Below are 6,041 nucleotides of genomic sequence, written 5' to 3'. Positions count from 1 at the left end.
ACCTCCTGCACTTGAATTTCCTCCTTTACTTCTTTCACAGTGTCCCTAAAAGGATATGAGAATAAAAAAAGTCAGAATCTTGTAAAAGAACATTTCCAAAAGGTTTTCAAATGAAAATTATTGTGCTGGCTAAAAGAATGGAAATTGCATTTTCTGTTGCTTAACTTAGAGAAAACTTATCTATTGTTTGAGTTATATTGTCAAAGGTCTAGCTAATAATCAAATCTGGTTTTACTATGTTACTATTTCTGGTGACAAGATCTAATAAATACCTAAGTAAAATTGGGTTTATTTAAAACTATAATTAGAAGATAATCATTATAACTAAACTTGTAACTAAACTCTATATAAACTAGAGAAAATGATGAGTTTTTATCTTAATACAAATGAGACACAGGACCCCCTGTCTGAGGGACAGCACTCAGATCAGCAAAGGGACTCAGACACAGTTTTGAAAAAGAGATAATTAACTGCAATTATCAAAGTCTAATTAGAAAAAAAAAGCTTAAATTATTTAAACGGTTTGCAATGATTTCCTGTTCTCAGGTAGCTTTCTTTCTTTAAAAAGTAAGAATTGTCCTTCATTTTCTTTGCATACTTTCTCTAGAATTTACCTGGAATCCACTTGCTACATAGAACCAGGTATGGATCCATCCTTTCACCATGTGATATAATAACCTCCCAAAATCTGCTGGGGTTCTTAAAAGGCCTTTCCCAACCTTCAGCAAATTAACACATATCATGTAATGAACAGTTTACATCATTATTAACAACCAAAACATCATCAGTAACAACCAAAACTGCCAGCCAATTTCCTTCTCCAAGAAAAAACATCCCCAATGAGATCAGTGGGTAAAACACAAAACTTGTAGTTTACTCAACAGGATCAAACCAGGATTCTTAACAGATCACTGCTGTCCTTATCCAAGTTGGTAGAAGAGCTTGCTGGGAGCCTCCTCTGCTTGGGACCATGGGGAAGGCCTTGGGGTACACCAGGAGGCTGGCAGGAGGGAGCAGACCTGGGGACCCAGGGAGCAGCAGGATTCTTCAAGGAATGGCAAGAGTTTCACAGATCTACTCAGCCCACTGAAAGCCACAGGGTGGAAAAGCCAGGCTTGAGGGAAGGATGTACCCTGCAGGGAGATGGGAGCAGGAAGGAGGCAGGTTCCCAAACCTTGTGCATCATTTGGGGTCAGAAAGCTATGTTTATCTATGGAAACAGGTTATCCTGGCTTATTTTAATATTATAATACAGAAATAAGACAGATCTAAGGACTGGATGGCGCCAACGTCTTTTCACACACTCACTTGGAAGGAGAGACATGCCTGGCTCAGGGTTGCATCACAGGTAAGTGCTTGTTCCCAAAGTGCTGCTCTGCACAGAGAGGAAAGACTCAGGCTTCTGGTGGAGTAAGAACAGAGATACAAAGCAGAGACAACTGGATGAAGTTTACTTTTCTTATTTTTTCTTTATCCTTCATGTTGTTATATTATTGCATGGCAGCATTCAGAAACAATTCCATTTTCAAGAGAGGGAAATTTCAGATTCTTAGTCATTGAGATACACTGAGGACAGGTCTCTGGCTTTTAGCAAATGTTATCCTATGTGTAAGCATGACAGATGCTAAAGGATTTCCAGGGATCCAGAGATCAGCTCTGTCAAAATTCTGCCCTACCAATGAGTAAATGCACTACATGCCACTTCCCAGAGCCAAACAACTTGACATGCTTGTGGCTGCCAGCATGTTGGCAAATTCTGCTTAACGTCTTAAGCAAAAAGGGGTAGAAGAAAGTTTCTGACTAGCATGTGCCTAAACATTTCTGAACAGCAAGCTCTGCTTTCAGAAAGCCAGGGGCACAGAGGAGCTCAGCAGTGCAGCAAACAAGGGAAGCATCACTCCCCCCTCATTTCCAGCTGGTTCCAAGGAGCATTTGAGCTGGATCAAGGCAGACAGACACCTCTCTCCTCCACAAAGCACCTCACTTAAAACTGCCAAATTTTCAAAATCTTGAGCAGCCACAGCTCCCACAGAGATTGCTGAGGGTTGTAGCAAAACTTAGCATGTGTGAAAGACTGGGGGATTTTAGTTTTCACATTTAAATATCAACTTTGGTGTCTGACTTCAGGTGTCCACTTACAATGGGAACTAAAGCAAATAAGCATGTCTGCTCCTCACTAATATTGTTTGGAAAGTGTGGCACATCAGAAAATAATCCTGAGAATGAAGGCTTCTTGCAGTAAAATTGTTTTCACATAAAGTTAATAAGAAAAAAGCAATATATATTATTTCCAGTTTAAATATTTCCTCATACAAATAACAGTCACTTTTAATATGGAACCATATGTGCAGAGCAAATAATAGCATGTACTGGAGTTTTCTCCAGCATGTCTTTTTAAATCCTCACTTCTTCTGATTAGGTTGGAAGCACAGCACTGGGATGGAGTAATGAATATCTACTCAGTAATTTATGTGACAGGAAATTGAACAACCATCTCCTCAGCCATTATTTCTGTGAATTTCCCAAGCTGTAAATGCACCAAACAGAGAAAAGCATAAATTTTGTTAAGCAGATGGCCTCATTTTCTAAAGAAAAATGTCTCTAGATGTCTAAAATGTTTCTGTCTACAGGCTTGACCTGTTGACCAAAAACCTGTAAAAATGTTTGCTCATTTCATAAATTACCATGGTGGCCTAAATTGTCTGAAAATGTTAACAAATTTAGATGCCCTGTAATATGGGATAGTAAAATCTAAAAAGTTATGTTATTTTTGAAAAAAACTCAAAACACACATCTGCTACCTAAACCTCAGACCTGTCACCTGTTTTAAATTGGGCATTAAAACTTCTGGACTCAAAACATTCTTATCCAAATGTGAGTTGGTGCACTTAGAAATGGAAAAAAGAGAGGTAATTGGTGAGGAACATCACTCTGACAAGTCCACAACTAAATGCTAAAGTACCATTACTTACCCAATATTAATGCCACTAGAAATTTACAAAATTAGTTTTGAAAACCTGGAGAGAATGACAAATTTTATGAACCTGCCAGCCATAAATTTATCTGATAAAAACCATTTGAACAAGGAATACTCTGTGGTTCCTTAGTGACACAAATTTCAGTGAAGTGTCATGCTTAGGTATGTCTAAATTGTCTAAAATATACAGCATCAAAACCCTCAGAAGCAGCAGCAAAGAGCAAGGTGCCCATGGTCCATTGAGTAGTACAAGTATAGAATTCAATTCTATTTTTTCACTCTGACTGCCAATTTTATGGCACTTCATTTAAGCCTGAATCTCCAAAGAATCAATTCAAATTAGCTTTCTAATTTTCCCCAAAGAATCTACTTTAAAATAAATTGAATAGTAACATAAGGCTTAGTAAATGAGTATAAAACTCAAGTGAACTTGTCTGAAGAAAAACCTCTTTTAATCTGAAGACCAATAAAGCTCAGGTGCAATAATATATGACAACTCTAAAAATAGTTTGTCCTTGCTAGTGGTTTAACATTGGACAAGCTATACTTTGTGGAGTTGCAATGTCTAGGGTTTCATGCCATGATATTGGGAATACGAGTTGTTATTCAAGATTGTGTTTGAAGACAGACATAAAAATCCTTTTTGGTTTTTTTAAGAACTGTCATTTCATCAAATCTTAGTGATGTTGTGGCAGAGCACTGGTGCCTTTTAACTTGTTTTTCTACATTTGTGGTTCAGAGTGAGATTTTTGCAGTTTTCCATCACTGACAGGGGAAATATTTCTTACAATTTTACATGTTTTCCAGCACAGGTGTTAAAGTTTCCTCCCTAAGCAGATGATAGGAAGCTGAGGGACTACATACCTGTGACCAGGTCCCTTGACCACTGGCAGTGAGCACAGGCTACAAGGGACAGAGCACAGAGGCGATACAGTTGCAGCAGTCATCTGCCAATTCCACCCAGCCTTCTTCCCAAGGAGATGGAAGAGAACATGTCTGGCCCTGGGCTGGAAATGAAGGCACAAAAGCATAGCTAGCAGCCAGCAGAGTTGTCAGGGAAAGCTTAATATCACCTAAGGTGAATGTCCTAACAAGTTTTAACCAATTACTGGTGTTCAGCAGAGCACTGAGCCCAGATGTCCAGAGCCCTTCTGAGTTCTATCCCCATCATTAATTTCCACTATGTCTCCTTGACAATCCATTTAGCTTTCCTTTACAGTTCAGAATAGCAAGTGTGGAGAAAATGCTAACTTATAATTATAATATCACATATGCAAAAAAAAGAAAATCACTTTGCATTCTATTTACACACAGCTACATTCAAGGTGGAAAGCTGAAGTTGAGATAATACTAATTCCACAGAATCCAGCTGTCTCAGTGTCAGGCTTCCCCAGCAATTTGTCTAAAGGATGGTCAGGAGGTGGTGGTGTTCCCCTGTGGGATCTGGTGGCTCTTGCCCATTGTTGTATTCAGATAGTTCACTAGAAATTTGGCTGAGGGATGTGCCTCCTGTTGCCTCAGCACAGCAGCAGAAATTCAGGACTCAGCTTGCTCAGTGCTAATCACAGGAATGTTAAAAAAATATTCAAGGGGGAAAAACCCAAATATGCCTTCATTTTGCCTGATACCACACATTCACAGAGGTATCAAGTTGTCATTCATGTTGTCACCATTTTTTTGTAAAAGCAAAGGAAATCAACAAACCAGATTATTTCTGATCTATACTTTAAAAATGCAATGAACAGACAACAGAAGCAATTGTTCAGCAATGGCTGAAGCAGGTCTGTGTCTGAAGCCAACAGCTCCTACCCTTTGCTCTGTCCTCAGCTGCTGCATGGACCATGAGAAGAGTTGTCCTTCGTGCCACTGATGTACCAGTGATTTGAACATCTCCATCCACTGCAAAATTGTTATGTATGGCAGGTACCACCTGCATCCAACAAGCATGGACTCATGAATCACAGCATCATTAAGGCTGGAAAAGATCTCTAAGATCCCTGAGTCCAACACTGACCTCAGAGGACCATCTTCACCACTAAAGCACATGCCCTTTGAACACTTCCAGGGATGGTGACTCCACCACTTCCCTGGACAGCCTGTTTCAATGCCTGACCACCCTCTCCATAAAGAAAGCTTTCCTAATATCCAATCTAACCTCCCCTGGCACAAGCTGAGGCCATTTCCTCTTGTCCTGTTGTTTCTTACCTGGGAGAAGAGACCAACACCCACCTGGATAAACTCCTTTCAGATAGGTGTAGCTAGTAAGAAGTAAGGTCTCCCCTGAGCCTTCTTTTCTCCAGGCTGAACCATGCCAGCTCCCTCCACCGCACCTCACAAGACTGTGGTCTCTTAGTTCCATCTAGTATTACATCCAAGTTCAACAAACTGCCAGGCCTTGGAGTTTTGGGAGGAGGTGATGAGAGAATGGAGCATTCTGAAAATACAAAGATGGATGATGTAATTATAGTACAAGGGTTCTATAGGCATTACATTGCAAGGGTTCCATACTGCTAGAGCTTCATACTTCCTTGATGTTTCTTGTAGGCATCTCCTCTAAGCACTGACTCATCCTTGCAGCAGCCAACTAACTCCCATTCCCTTAATGAACCAATCCACTCTTTTATAACACGCTTCTTATTGGCTACAGGTGTGGCCTGTTAAAATCAGGCCTGCTCCTAATCTCTAATAATTGGCTCAGCTGCAACTCCTTAATGGGGTAAAATTACTTTCTATACTGTTTTCACTTTCTCATATCCCCCTATAGATGGAGACTTGCCTCTTTCAACACAGAGGAGGCCTGGTACTGTCTTAGGTGGCCAGGCAGGACTGGGGGAGCCAGTGGGGGACACCATCTTCATCCAGGAGGTGAACAAAGTCCCAGGTCTGTCCCTGCAGCAAGAACAGAAAAATATCCCAATTCACAGATTTTTTTTTTTTTTTAAATCAGGACAGACTATACAGCACCTCTAATGTGGCTAGTCTGCATTTTGCTTGAGCTTAAACCACCTCAGAAGCTGTGGAGCATCAGGCCCAGGTAGCTCCTAATGGGCCATGGGAGCTCACT

General features: G+C 40.4%; 1 long non-coding RNA gene across 1 annotated transcript; it reads right to left on the bottom strand.

Moving 5' to 3' along the window:
• Positions 1-1,315: 1,315 nt before the first annotated feature.
• On the bottom strand, positions 1,316-5,341 carry LOC139590673 (uncharacterized). The gene is made up of 3 exons (XR_011679392.1): positions 5,207-5,341; positions 3,842-3,984; positions 1,316-1,402 (listed from the first exon to the last, which is right to left on the bottom strand). It is a non-coding gene; the product is annotated as an uncharacterized lncRNA (long non-coding RNA).
• Positions 5,342-6,041: the final 700 nt, after the last annotated feature.

Source organism: Agelaius tricolor, unplaced genomic scaffold (genome assembly GCF_023055355.1).
Source record: "Agelaius tricolor isolate 1412-34295 unplaced genomic scaffold, bAgeTri1.0.p SCAF_5, whole genome shotgun sequence".
NCBI lineage: Eukaryota > Metazoa > Chordata > Aves > Passeriformes > Icteridae > Agelaius > Agelaius tricolor.
The sequence above is the reverse complement of the archived record's forward strand: the minus strand, read 5'-3'. Positions and strand labels throughout refer to the sequence as shown.